General features: G+C 44.4%; 1 protein-coding gene across 2 annotated transcripts in view; it reads left to right on the top strand.

Annotated features, from left to right (window-relative positions):
- The first annotated feature begins 842 nt into the window (after positions 1–842).
- The window catches only part of b3galt1b (UDP-Gal:betaGlcNAc beta 1,3-galactosyltransferase, polypeptide 1b), a 31,483-nt gene continuing 17,145 nt past the window's right edge, over positions 843–15,180 (top strand). Inside the window, exon 1 of one of the 2 annotated variants that reach the window (XM_042336558.1) lies at positions 843–932. The gene's annotated coding sequence lies outside the window, so the exon portion shown is untranslated. The remainder of the gene's footprint in view (positions 933–15,180) is intronic. The other variant, XM_042336559.1, reaches the window with a different exon arrangement.

The raw sequence follows: 15,180 nt of genomic DNA, 5'->3' as shown, positions 1-15,180 counted from the left end.
AGTCCATTCACTTTACAGTATATCTGTCCTGTGGAGCTCTTTGAGACGTCGCAAAGGCTCTGTGTCAAATGCAAAGATTATTGTAATAATAATAAACAAAGATAAAGCAGGAAACCGAAATGGCAATGATGCCCAGTAGTGAACAAGAGAAGGCTGATCTGGGGGGGGGGGGGGGGGGGGGGGGGGGGGGGGGCATATACCAAAGGCTGCAGTGAGTGTAGGAGCTGTTTCCCTGTTACCTGTGGTTGCCCTGCCCTGCCCTGCCCTGCCCATCCCAGCCCTGCCATGCCCTGTCCTGCCATGCCGTCCTGCCCAGCCCTGCCCATCCCAGCCCCGCCATGCCCATCCCTGCCCATCCCATCCCTGCCCAGCCCTGCCCTGCCCAGCCCAGCCCTACCCTGCCCAGCCCTGCCCATCCCATCCCATCCCTGCCCATCCCATCCCTGCCCAGCCCTGCCCTGCCCTGCCCAGCCCAGCCCTACCCTGCCCAGCCCTACCCTGCCCAGCCCTGCCCTGCCCAACCCTGCCCATCCCATCCCTGCCCATCCCATCCCATCCCTGCCCAGCCCCCTGCCAGCCCCTGCCCAGCCAGCCCTGCCCAGCCCTGCCCTGCCATGCCCTGCCCCCCTGTCCAGCCCCGCCATGCCCTGCCCTGCCCAGCCCTGCCATGCCCTGCCCTGCCCTGCCCATCTGGTGGGTGGGAGCCCTACAGCAGTTTGCGGAGCTGCAGTGTGGCAGCGGATATCCCGCCCCCGTTGCAGCTTTAATTGGAGCTGAGGCTCGGGGGGGGGGGGGGGGGGGGGTCCTGTGGAGGAGGTTGGCTTTCCGCTGTCAGCTTAGTCATTGAGCCGGAGAGGCGCAGCACCAGCACCAGGGAGCTCGCCATCAGCACCACCAGCACCAGCACCAACACCAGCACAGCCCTACACCAGGTACGCCATCACCCTCACCCTCACACCCACACACACCCCCTCACACACTCACACACACACTCACCCCCTCACTCACACCCTCACCCCCTCACACACACCCTCACACACTCACACACACCCACACCCCCCCACCCACACAGCCCCACACCCACCCACACACCCCCACCCTCACGCCCTCACACCCACCCACACACACCCACACCCCCCCACCCACACACCCCCACCCTCACGCCCTCACACCCACCCACACACACCCACACCCACCCTCATCCCTCTCCCACACCCCTACCCACACCACACCCCACCCCCACCCTCATCCCTCTCCCCCACCCACCCCCCACACCAGGCCATCGGTGTGATGTGCAATGTAAATTGTTCATCCCCCCATCCCTGTTTCATTGCCTGGAGAGGCTGGTGCTGGGGGCTGGGGGGGGGGCTGGGGGCTGGGGGGGGGGGCTGGGGTGGGGTGGGGGGGGCTGGGGGGGGGGGGCTGGGCTGGGCTGGGGTGGGGGGGTGGGGGGGGCTGGGGTGGGGGGGGGCTGGGGTGGGGGGGGGGTTGGGGGGGGGGGGGGGGCTGGGGTGGGGTGGGGTGGGGGGGGCTGGGGGGGGGCTGGGCTGGGGTGGGGGGGTTGGGGGGGCTGGGTGGGGGGGGGGGATGGGGTGGGGGGGGTTGGGGTTGCACTGAGGTCGTGCTGTCCCCTCTCTGTCTCCCACAGGGAGATCGGGGCTGTGTCTGCAGACGGAATGCAGCATCGCTGTGTGAGGGAGAGGGGGAGCGGCGGGGGGGGGGGGGTGATGGGGGGGGGGTCGCTGTGGAGGGGAGGGGGGGGTGATGGGGGGGTGGGGGGGGGGGTCGCTGGGGGGGGGGGGGGGGTGATGGGGGTGGTGGGGGGGGGGTCGCTGTGGGAGGGGGGGGGGGTGATGGGGGTGGTGGGGGGGGTCGCTGTGGAGGGGGGGGGGGGGAGGGCTGGAAACATCTGTGTGTGGTGATGTATGTTTATTGGGAAGGAATAGAAGGAGAAGGGGAGCGTTTGTGAGCGAACCCCGTGATGTGTGTGTGTGTGTATTAGTGACCCATCGACATTGCCCTCTGCATTACATTGCATTACAGACAGTCCGTGTTTTGTGACATTGACAGCAGAATGAACAGTTATTGATATATATATATATAGAGAGAGAGAGAGAGTGATGCCCTGGGATTGGATCAGATCATTTTCGTTCTGTAGAGGAACAATACATTTTTAAAATCAGTATTTTTTAATCTTGTGTCTTGACTTAACCGCTCTGCAAAGCGACGATGAGCGATGTTAATGGATGGAATCCGCTTGGGGTTGGCGTGAAGTTCGTGCTCGCTCACTTGCCAGAGAACTGGCCATTGATTAGCGGTGAACCCAAATCCCTAATTCCATTGGAAAATGTATCGTGTTATTGGCCAGTGCGGAATATGTAACTCTGGAACTCTCTTCCCTCAATCCCTCCGTCTCGCCCCCTCCCTCCACACTTTCAAATCCCACCGAAAGACCTTCCTTTTTGATCGTGCTTACGGTCACCTCCCGAGTCCAGGCAGCTTCACTCTGACAGGTGTGTGCAGCAAACTAAATAACCTGTGTGTTTATCAGCCAGCCATCATTTTAAACTCTTGTCAACATGGACATACATATAAACCTGTGTATGTTTTTCCAAAGTGATGGTGTGACAGTTCAATTCTCACCGCAGTCTTTGTTTGTCTGCCTATAACGTCCCAGTCGGCTTTAATAATTAATAATTGAGTTGCACGCCACCACTTAGAAAGCCATTAGAATAAGTATGACATGGGGTTGTATACATTAAAAGCTGGAGATAAATTGCAATGTCCGCCTCTCCGTTAGCACGCTGATTTGCTACAACTCTAGTCTGGTCTGCATTCACCATTACCATCAGACAAGGTGGTAATGTTCCCACAGCTTACTGTAAAATGAACTGGTGGGGGTGGGGGGTGGGGAGTGACAACAACAACTTGCATTTAAACAGCGCCCCGTCACGTGGGGTAGCATCCCGGAGCGCTTGACATGACGGAGTCTGACCCCGAGCCACGGGGAGAGAAGGGGGGTGGGGGGCAGGTGACCGTAAGCACGATCAAAAAGAAAGGTCTTTAAGTGGGATTTTAAAGTAGGGAGAGAGGGGGCAAGGCGGAGGGGTAGAGGAAGAGAGTTCCAGAGTTTCGGGGAGTAGTGGCTGAAGGCACAAGGCACTCGGAGACAGACTGGGGAGCAAATGGAATATGGTACATTTTCACATTTTGAGTGGGTCATATTTCAAAGCTCCTGGAAAGGGTTAAAAGCAGCATATTCGTTACTTCAGTATATTTATATTAAAGGTCTCCTCACTGACCACCGTTGTCCTGTCATTTGCGTGACTATTAGACAATCCAGCAGAGATCTGTACATTCTGTAAGGATTATGAGTCTAACCCAGCTGGATATCCCATATCCCCTCAGAACCATTCTTCTCTCCTAAACTAATTTAGAATTGATGATGCTCTTAAATTTATAATAATAATCCTTGGGTTTGACAGAGTGCCTTATCGCCTTATCTTAAAGTGCTTCAATGAACTTTACTGGAAAGTGTGGTGATTGTATCCTTGTAGATAAACAACAAATAACGATGTTTGTAACTTAAAGAAAAACAGCAATTAATACAGTATGTATTGTTTTGCCAACATGGTTGCACTCTTATTTGAGCGTTAGGAAAATAAAAAATAATTTGTTTAAAAAAGTTATAATTGAAGATTGGACGATTACTTCCTCCGGCCATTCGAACCTTCCAGAATGTTGACTAGTTTCTTATCATTTCAGCGTCAACTGGTTTCTTAAATAATGGCAATGCTGCTATGTCTGTCTATTCCCTGACTGTCCAGCGCCTTGGGATGTCCTCCCGAAGTGAAAGGCACTCTACAAATGTAATTTGTTGTTGTTGATGATGGTGTTGTCTACCAGGCTTTGGGATGTCTATCCACTACTTGCCCCTTTGCAGCTCAGAACCTAAGCTCGAACCCGGTTGTTAGTCGATTGGCGGATTGCTTTTCCGGAGGTAATAATTCCTTCAAAAACAATTATAACAATAATTTGGTCACTCAGTCCACGACTGTTTGTGGGACGTTTTTGTGCGCAATTGGCTGCTGCGTTTCGCCCACAAAATACACAGTCAATTCACTTTACAATATATTCTGTGAAGAGCTTTGAGACGTCTCAAAGACGTGAAAAGGCGCTGTATCAAGGATTATTATTATAACGCATACTCTGTCTTGCTGACTCAGTTTTGTTCCAGGTTTATTTTCTCTATGTAGTTAAGCATCTCATATATCATCACAGTGCTCTTTCTGAGGATGAAGATCCCTAGTTTAACTAATCATTCCTTACACTGTAACTCATTCTTCACTCCTTTCTTCTGCAATGTCTCTAGGGCTTGATTAGCACTTTCATATTGCACTACTCAGCATTGTATGTGAAAGACACTATACATATGTAATTTGTTGTTGTTGTATACAAAGTAACCCAGGTGTTGCTTAGACTGGAGCACTGAACAGCTTGAGGAAAACTTCTGGTATCTGAACTCCACTGACTTGGTTGATAGTGTAGTCCAATATTCACACAATACATTGTAAAATGAATTGTCTGTATATTTTGTGGGCAAAACACGACAGCCACTTGCGCACAGCGATGTCCCACAAACAGTTGTGGATTATTATTATAATCAAATTATTATTTTGAAGGGATTATTACCCCCGGAAAAGCGATCTGCCAATTGACCAACAACCAATTTCCTACTTCCAGAGCCGTGTGGAGAAAGGAACTATTTAGTTCTGTTGGTTGCGCTTTAATCAAGGTTTTTTCCAGTGATTTGTCATCCTTAAATAAGTAATTTTTTTATGAACATTTAATCTCTTGGTTGGTTGTTAGTAATGGAATACCGAATTCTTTATGTTTTCTCCCTCAATCACTCCGCCTCAGCCCTTCCCTCACTCCCCACTTTCAAATCCCATCTAAAGACCTTCCTTTTTGATTGTGTTTACGTTCACCTCCCCCCTCCCTCTCCCCCCCGGCTCGGGGTCAGACTCCGCCACTGTCAAGTGCTCCGGGACCCTACCCCGTATGAAGGGCGCTATATGAATGCAAGTTGTTGTTTCTCTTCCGATTTTTAAACCACGATCAATGGTGTTCTCTCTCCTGACCCACAGTCCAAATATTACCTCTTAATTTTAGCTCGATGTCCAGTTTTAATATGACGGAAGTCTATCTGAATTAGCTTTGCTTGTATTAAATGTAAATTCTGCATTCCACATGGTGTAACCAATGTTTTTGTCATAATATAGTTAAAGGACAAATGTAAATGCAAATTATTTTCGGTATCCAGTTAATGTTATTACCTTGTGATTTAATTCCCATAAGGGGCTCTCATAAATATTTAGCATTACTTTGTGATGGAGAAAGCTTTTCCATGTCTATTACATTAAACAATAAGGTACCTTGTTACTATTCCGGGGGAAAAAAAGCTTCCATTTCAGATTAATGCTGAAATAATGCAATGTTTAATAAGTATCAACAACAACAACTTGCATTTCTATAGCACCCCTCACGCAGGGCGGCGTCCAAGAGCACTTGAATGGCTCAAATTAATGATTAGGGCCATAAATATACATGTAAATTCCAATATCTTTTTAATATTGATATTGTTATTGACAACCTCGGGTTGAAACCACATCATCAAAGTTAGGTGTAACTTTGCTTTCCAAAGTAATTATTGATTGTGTAATATAATCTGGTGACCCATTGGGATAGGAGAAGCTGAGGACTGGCAATCTAGTGATAAGTGATACATTAACTCGGTTAGTCTAACTTGTGTGGAGCGTGAGATCATCCTTCCCATGTGGTCTGTCTGTATTGTAGTGCGTATGCGTTTGTCGCTGGCGCATTTGTCATTGTGCCTTTTGCCATTGATTTTGTGGGACAGCAGTTGTTGGTTTCTAAGCTGTTACTGCGTGGATTTGAGAGTGCATTTATTTTCCCTGTTTTCCCAGTGGTTTGATAGCTATGCTGTGCATTTGAAATGGGGGGGAAAAAAAGGACGTGGGTTGAGCTCCTGTGAAGGACAATAGAATCGTTGGCCTTGGGAACATGACTGTTCCCCCCCACAACCCCTCCCTGGCTCGGGGTCAGATTGCGTCATTGTCAAGCGCTCCGGGACACTCCCGGGGGTGATGGGCGCTGTATAAACACAAGTTTATTGTTAAATAATATTGTTAAATAATACAGCAATATTGTTCTCCTGACAAGGTTGTAGTCGCTTCTAGCAAAAAAGCACAAGTGATGGTATTCAGACACCAGATTATATTACACAAGTGATGGCTCCTCAGAACAAACACCGGGGATGTTTAATCGCAGGTCTGTAATGAATTCGGCGGTGGTGTGTTCGCAAAGGTAATAAATAAACTTGGGAGGGGGGGAAAGCTCGCAATGTTTGTGGAGACTGACTCATAGAGATTGTTGCCAGCGTTTTGAATGTTTGAAGCAGAACTTGGAGGGATTGCCCAAAGTCAATCGAGTCTCCAGCAGGGAGATGAATAGAGGTGGGGAGTTTTCTGGTAAATGGGAAGGTACCATGCATGAGGGGCACTGTCTACATGCAAGTCGTGTTGGTGTTGATTGAGGTTCCTTAACCTATTTGCTGTCAATTATTTTAAAGTCTCCTTTTGAACGTGTGTAAATCTGAACACGTTTTGAGCATTTTATATAAGATTCCATAATTTACGAGACGAAAGAAGACCAAGGTCTCCATCCAGTTCACCTTCCATCCTATCCTGGCAATCGCATGGATATGTCATGTCCCAAACTATAATCAATATTATAACATTAATAAATCCTGATTATTATTAAATCCCAAATACCATTATTAATAGTTACGTACATCTTTATTATTAAAACAAAGTATTAGTGAGTTGAGTGAGCCTAAGGTACTGCCAATAATAATAATCCTTGTATTTGATATAGCACCTTATCACGTCTTCAAGACTCCTCAAAGCGCTTCTCAGAATATACTGTAAAGCTAATTGACTGTGTATATTTTATGGATGAAACACGGCAGCCAATTGCACACAGCAGTGTCCCACAAACAGTCATGGATTGATTAAGCCAAATTATTATTAAGTGGAAGTGAGAGATGGGAAGATCTTAAATTATATGTTGTGCATAATTATTTTTGTAGCATAAAGCACATCAAAGTTTCAGTGCTTCAATTGCAAACCATAGTTGTCCACCTTAAATGAACCAACAATTAAGTACTTTAAATGGGTCGGTTTACCCTGACCCAAATGTCCTGTGATACGCCTTATGCCAAGAAATGACCCTTTTTTTTCAAATGAGCATTTTCAAATCTTATCCATTTTTCTCCCTTTTCTCATCATCATTTACACAGTTAAATTGGTTTATCTTTTTAGTTTGTTTTCCCTGTTTCCCTTTAAAAAGAATACCCTTTTATTTTATACCTTTCTGTCGGGCAAGTTTGATACAATTCTGTTGGTTACTATTGATCAATGAATGTTTGTAAAATAGAGAATTTGAGCTGCAGGTATCCAGTACTTTATATAAAAAGTATGATATTGATTGTGTACAGCCTTTTCACCAGAAGACCAGGATTCTTTGGTTTGTTATTTATTTTGTTGCTAACAGAGAATGGAACCTGTACAGATTGTTTTTAAACATCATATGTTATAAAGCAACAAAGCAGATTGAATCAGTATCGTAATATCGTGAAAACCTACTGATCAATAGCATACAGCTCCCTGATAATTGATAGATTGTCTGTTACATATACAGGTATTGCCCTGTGTAGGTTTGGACTGTTTTCTGGTACAGACCTTGTCCTACATTTGTTATAACAGTGTTGGCTTCACCATTGATCATGCTCGAAAGCAAAGGAATTCAGTAAGTCCAAGCATGGCTTTGATTTAGTAAAGATGTAATATATTCGGAGTACACTTAATTTCCTGTCACGCATTATTCTTAGTAATTTTACACACTCAACTCGATTTAACCTTTTTTTTTCCTGTTTGGTATCATTGTCAACTAATGCTAGCAAAATAGACTTTGCTACGTGATTAAAAAATCACTTGATATCTTCCTCTTTGAGCCTCAGTAGAGTATTTTCTCACCTCCCAACACACAGCTTTATTTGATTAAAATTGGTACAAACAGATTGTTCAGGATTATTGAAGGAAAATAGTCTGGAGATTTTTCATTTTGTTGGATAACTGTACAGCAAAGACTGTGTATTAATCTAGAGTTCAATTTATTTTCTAATAATAATAATCCTTGCATTTGATGTAACGCTTTATCACATCTTCGACACATCTCAAAGCGCTTCACAGAATATACTGTAAAGTGAATCGACTGTATTTTTTTTGGGGTGGGGGAAACGGCAGCCAGTTAATACTATTATCGGTATTATTATTATTATAATTACATTTATCTGGAAATTCCACTCACCAAAATCAGATTTCTACCCTCTCAGTCCAGCTAGCTGTGGTTTTAATGTAATTTGCGTTCATTAGATAACCTTCTTTCTCTGACAGCCATAAAGGCTGGACATGAAATGAAATAAAATGAGAATGGTCAGTCTCAACCAAGTTACTAGTGACTGTGAGTTTGCAGCATAAACCGTCTATAGGTTGGTGTTAATTGGTGCTCCCACTGAGCAAGGATAGCTGCTGGGACAACGGATGTCTCGTTGGTGCAGTAAGCAGGGCTATTTGAGGTTGAGGCTAAAGTACATGGTACATTAATTAATAGTAAATAATAATAATAATCCTTGCATTTGATATAGCGCTTTTTCACATCTTCTCAAAGTGCTTCACAGAATATACTGTAAAGTGAATTGACTGCGTATTTTTGGGTGAAAAGCGGCAGCCAATTGCGCACAGCAGCGTCCCACAGACAGTCGTGGATTGAGTGACCAATTTTTTTTTTCTTGAGGCATTATTCTCAGGCGTATGGAGTAAGGAAACTTGCCCAAGGTTTGAATTGAACCCAGATCTCTTGCTTACAAGGCGAGTGCTCTAACTACTGAGCTACAGGACTCCACAATTACCCGTCTGACACACATCTCATTATGTGAGTGTTACTTTTTTATGGTTATTTTTAACAACTGCATGGGCCAAGTTTTTTTGATCGCAGGTGTTTAAAGAGGCATGATCCCGAAAACATTTTATCATCCATCGCCACAAAGTGAAGATTAGTGCGGCCAAATTAATATTAACGGATTAGTTTCATGATTTTCTGACATGCTCTCGCACTGAATAGATCCTGTAATAGCTTTCATCGATACGTCACCACAGCATTCATTATGACAGTGTGTAAATGTGGCTTGTGTTCTTAATGAGTGGAAGAACACAGCAAAAAGGACAGGTTGAGTACCTCACTAATTCAAATTAGTGCTGGGATCCTGCTGTTAAATACTATTTTAAAAGCATTGCTAGTGTGGTGACATTTAGTCTCCACAGTCTATTCAACGGCAAATTGAGTAAAACTCCTATATTTAATGCTACCACTCATTTTTTCATTATCTCCTCAGTAAATTCACAACATCGCACTGATGGTTAGAACTCACCGATGTGGCCAGGTGATGTTTCAGCTGTGCTTTTGTGAACACGAGCACCATTGCGAATGAAATGGATCATACCACTATTGTATCATAGAACAGAAGATTCTTTGCAATCATGGAGAAATCTCAACACGCAGGAGTAATTTTTTTTAATATTTAATGTAGGTACAAGATAAACACAGTCTATCCATCAACATCTATATGAGCGGCTGGGATGCATAACCTCAAACTCGATGTTCACAGAACAGGAGCAAAACAAAATTATGGATCCAATTAGAAGGAAATGTCAAATGATCACATAAGAGAATTAAATAGATTTCTATTCATCAGTCAAATGATTAGCCCAAACTTCTTATGAATGTAAATGCCATCTTTTGTAAAAAAAAAGAAAAACTCCCTATTTGGATGTGCCTGCAGCTGGCAATTGAAGTGTTAATCGACCACAGTTTCATGGAAATATTACTCAGAAGAACAAAACCAGATGGTGTGTTCATCTCCCTCAAACAAACAGAAGCATCGTAAATTATAGATAAATGGTAAAATGTCTGTTTCCAGTGCTAAACAGTTAATTATCCTTATTATATGGAATAACAGACAGTGTTATTATGTAACGGGACAGTAATAACCTCTTGTTATTATCTAATCCTACTTTAGATTTGCTGAGTACTGACAAGCATTTGAGAACAGATCGATCCCAATGTCTATAACCATTTCCTCTACATGACACGTGCAGCAACAACAACTTGCACTTATATAGCACCCTCCACGCAGGGCAGAGTCTCAGGGGGCTTAACAATGGCGGAGCCTGTGTCCGAGTTGGGGGTGAGGGGGGGGTGCAGAGGTGGCTGTAAGCACGGCCGAAGAGGAAGCTTTTCAGGCAGGACTTGAAACAGGGGAGAGAGGATGGGATTGTGCAGTGTAACAATCTCACACCAACAGCTAGGATTAGTACACATGTTGGAATCCCTTCATGTCCTGGCGACTCCCGATCTCTCCGACCTGCTTACTCTCCAACCCACTACCCGCTGCCTCCGCTCAACTCACTCCGGCCTCCTGCTTGCCCCTCATGCCCTCCGTTCCACCATCGATGGATGCGCTTTCAGCCCAAACTCCCCAAAACTCTGGAACTCGCTCCCTCTATCCGTCTGCCTCGCCCCTTCCTTCGCCATCTTCAGGTTGTGCCTGAAGACTTTCCTATTCTACCGTGCCCTTGGTCACATTCCCCCGGCTCAGCGTCGAGCTCCACCACAGTCAAGCGCTCTGAGACACTACCCTGTGCGAGAGGCGCTGTGTAAATGCAAGTTGTTGTTGGTAAATACAAGACTAAGAAACAGCGTCTTCCATACGTAATTGGGAGGTGCACTGGGCTGGATGGTAAGTTTAGGTTTCTAAGACCCTGTGGGGAAAGGCTTGGGTAGGAACGTAGAGCTGGGGTGGCTGGGGGCTGGAGTCCTCACTGACTACTTTGATAAAGAGCTTAGCTTTTAAACATAAGACTCTGACAACCACCCCAGGCCCTTAAGATGACAACTGAACAGCAATATTAGCAGACACGGTGATGAACAGGCATCAGCGACTGGAAAACAGCCTCCAGACATTCTGCTGAGACACAGCCTTCAAACAAAGAAGGCACATTGTGCGAGGCAGATAGACCAGGGCTTAGGAGAACAAAGTACTCACAGGAGCCTGGGAAGTGATACACAACAGAGACTGGTAGACAATCTGGCCAGAGAGCCTGGAAATCTAAAGGCTGGGTACAGAGAGTTGGAATTATTGCAAATTGAAGTCTCTTCCAAAGGAAAAGAGTAAATAGTAAAGTGCAACAACAACAACTTGCATTTATATAGCACCCTTCAGGCTGGGTAGCGTCCCAGAGCGCCTGACAGTGGCGGAGTCTGACCCCTTGAAACTGGGGAGAGCCAGGGCGAGGCGGAGGGATTGAGGGAGAGAGTTCCAGAGTTTTGGGGCGTGATGGCTGAAGGCACGGCCGCCGGTGGTGGAGCGGAAAAGGAGCGGAGGCGCAGTTTGGAGAGGTGGGGGGGGAGGGCCCAGGGCGCGAAGGGATTTGAAAATGAGGGAGAGGATCCTGAAATCAACCGTAGAGGAAGTGACCAAGATTTTTTAAAAAACACACACATTGGGTTTAAGTTTGAAAATAAGACCAAGGATTTTAAAAGAAAACATTGTTGATCAGTAGGGATGCAGACACCCTGAATAGGAAGCGAGCAGACATTTAAATTAAACCTACTGGAAATGTACTGCCTGATTCAGTGGCTTTCCATGGTAACATTGCACAGGTTTTTATCGTGTAGAGAGGTTTCGCCTGACTGCCCTTCTTATTTCCAGCTTTTTAATTTTGAACTTGCGTTCTCCAGTGTTTGAACTCTTCAATGCAACAAGTAATTTGCTGCTTTACCGGATTTCGTGAGAACCACTACAGAGTCACGGCCCTGCTCGCCTCACTACCTCACTGCCCCAGGGTATTGTATAAGCAGGCTAGTCATTTTATCAACCTCGAAAGGTACAAAGCTTGAGTGGAATTTTAATCCAGGACTGTCCAGAACTCAACTGACTTACTTGAGGATGTTTCGTCCACAAAATATACGGTCAATTCACTTCACAGTGTATCCTGTGAAGCTCTTTGAGATGTCTCGAAGACATGATGCAGCGCTATATCAAATGCAAGGATTATTATCATCATTGAGATCCACATGGATATTGTCCTTTCGATAAAATGATTTTCTTTCCGACAGTATAAGTATATTGGTACGTAATACATATATTTGATTGATGTATTTCTAAAAAAAAGTTTACCATAATTTAACAACCTAACAATGAGTGATATTTAGCTCATTTGCTTTATTTTACAATCAAGGTAGGAGTTCATTCCGTTTATATACTTAAAAAAAACATGAGGGAAACTTTTCAGTGGCAAAAATATTTTTAAAAAGTGTCTCCAGACATTCCTTCACAGGAAGTAATTATTTCATGTACGTCGTCATTTTAACCGAGGGCTCCGTATAACATTACAAAGTGTGGAAGGAATTTAATTCGATAAATTGTAGCCTGGATCCTGGTAATCAATTTTTTTTCACAATTAGTTTGTCCACATGATTATATTCACCTTAAATCTATTACATTTTCGTTACCCAGTCAGGATTAAAAAAAAAGAAGCAGTCTTGATAAATTATGCACGTACACATGAGCAGCGAATCCTATTTGTCTGAAAATGTAAATGGAGCTGATTCTCGTCTCTAATTACAGTGGTCATCAATCTATTTTTAAACTGTGTAAATTCTATTAATTTTGTTGTGGCCAACAAGTCTCTATATTGTGGAAAGGAGACGAGGAGGGAGACATGAGTTAGAAATGGTTCCCACTGCATTCTAATTTTCATTCTGCCAACATTTGACATGGCAACGCAAACTAATTATTTTCTGGTCTTGACGCTTTCTAGTTTTAACGTCCTCTCGTCCCCATTGACGTATATAACAAACTAACAGCCGCGCAAGATATTTGACTTCTATCAAATCATCGAGCTTTTAATGTGTTTCCAGGGACCAAATTGAAATCCAGAAAGCAATTTAATTCTGGTGGTGACAACTCTAACATCTTATCATATTAACACACAAACATTGTGGTGTCTCGATTCATGTTTCCTTCCTTCTTGATCAGCACCAAGTCGTGTCTATCATCCATTTGGCTGAACTTGGCCTGAACCCCCGATTAACATTTCATTTAATTCTTCCTAAACGCTTCCTTCTAGGTTGTGTGTTGCCATGGGAACCGAGAAAGGTTCCAGCTATTTCTGTTCTTTTCGTAGGATATTTGGAACATCCCTTGTTCCTATCCAACTCGAACATCCCTGTCCTCTTCATCATGACAGTGTTGTTGATGATTCCTCGTCCAACTCCGCAAGACAAGAGGTCACACACTCAGGGTTGGCCAGTGCCAATGGTTGGACAGACAGCTGGAAGCCTTTCCTTACACAGTGGGTAATTAGCCGCTGGTACAGATTGCCAGCGAGCCTGATTCACGCTAGGAAAGTGGGTTTACTTAAGAAACATCTTGATACTGTCGTAAGAAAGAAGTGAATATTCTGGAAGGAAAAAGATCAAAGGGTTTTCTTCGCCTGAAACTCTCTCTTGTAAACCTATGGAAGAGTTGAGGAACCACTCCGCCCATTTAGATCTTTGAGGGTCGTGGACATGTCTACAACTCAAGTGTACCTTGTACTAAAAAAAATGGCGGATCACTTTCCTGGGGGGGAATCATTGATTCAAAACAAAAATAAATTTAAAAAAATAATAATTTGATCACTTCAATCCACAACTCTTTGTGGGACGCTGCTGTGCACAATTGGCTGCTGCTTTTCGCCCACAAAATATACAGTCAATTCAATTCACTGTATATCCTGTGAAGCGCTTTGAGACGTCTCGAAGACGTGATAAGGCGCTGTATCAAATGCAAGGATCAATATTATAAGATGATGCTTATTTTATCGACCTCGAAGGCTGCAGGATTTACATCCTTTTTGTTTCTCAGCCAGTTCAGATGCTCATCATGTTGATGTAGAAAGTGTTCCTATCCTCAGCAATGAGACTGAACATCCTTCACTTGTAGAGTGCCTTTTTCGAGTCAGAACGTGCATTAAAAGTTTTGAGATTCCTAAGTCTCAATGGTACGAATTTTCCTCTCAAACACAGTCTGAAGAATAGTAATTTATATTGGAAGACATTTATTAAGTTTTTCTTTCATGTTGTATAAAATACAATTCCACCTGGAGGAAGTAAAACTACTTTAATGCGATGTATTTAATCTTCTGGGCAAACAACATATATGAGCTAATGAGCCCAACCAAATAATTAGAACAGGATATTAACCACCAAACAAATCCCCAATCAAATTATCTGATTGGCCAACTTGTATTGTTATATTACTGACTTACAAATTTGATCGGGGAATCCAGTTTTCCTGAACTCATTAAATTCCAACAATTGAGACCTTTTTTCCACTGATTTAGACCCGGATGCGATGGGAGTTCAAGTTTTGTTAAAGGAAAGCCAGTTCACCGGGAAGAATTGTCCTTTTCACTCTGAATTTGCCGAGCCTGAGTTTTCTTATTCATGCCACGTATGTAAGGTGTCTGACCACCATCTGGTTATTGCTAGTCACTGGAAGGTTCACCGTCCATTATCATTGACAGGCGCCGGCGGCCTGCCTCAAATCCCTGAACAAGAAGATGCAGTATCTGGAATTAATAATAATAATAATAATAATAATAATCCTTGCATTTGATATAGCGCTTTTCACGTCGGGAGGACGTCCCAAAGCGCTTCACAGAACACACTGTAAAGTGAATTGACTGTATATTTGTGGGTGAACGCTGATAGGACTGAGATTCCACTCTCGTGTGACGTTGGCGCTGTGAGATTATTATGCAGAAATTAACATCTGACGTCATGGAGTCCTGTAGCGTAGTGGTTAGAGCACTCGCCTTGCAAGCAAAAGGACCTAGGTTCAATTCCTCGGCAGGGCGAAACATTGGACACGTTTTGTTATTCCGCACACCTCTGTTTAGCCAGCGGTAAGTAGCAGCCCGGTTGTTAGTCGCT

The sequence above is a fragment of the Callorhinchus milii genome, unplaced genomic scaffold (assembly GCF_018977255.1).
Source record: "Callorhinchus milii isolate IMCB2004 unplaced genomic scaffold, IMCB_Cmil_1.0 Scaffold6, whole genome shotgun sequence".
Lineage (NCBI taxonomy): Eukaryota > Metazoa > Chordata > Chondrichthyes > Chimaeriformes > Callorhinchidae > Callorhinchus > Callorhinchus milii.
This window is presented reverse-complemented; position numbering and strand designations above follow the sequence as displayed.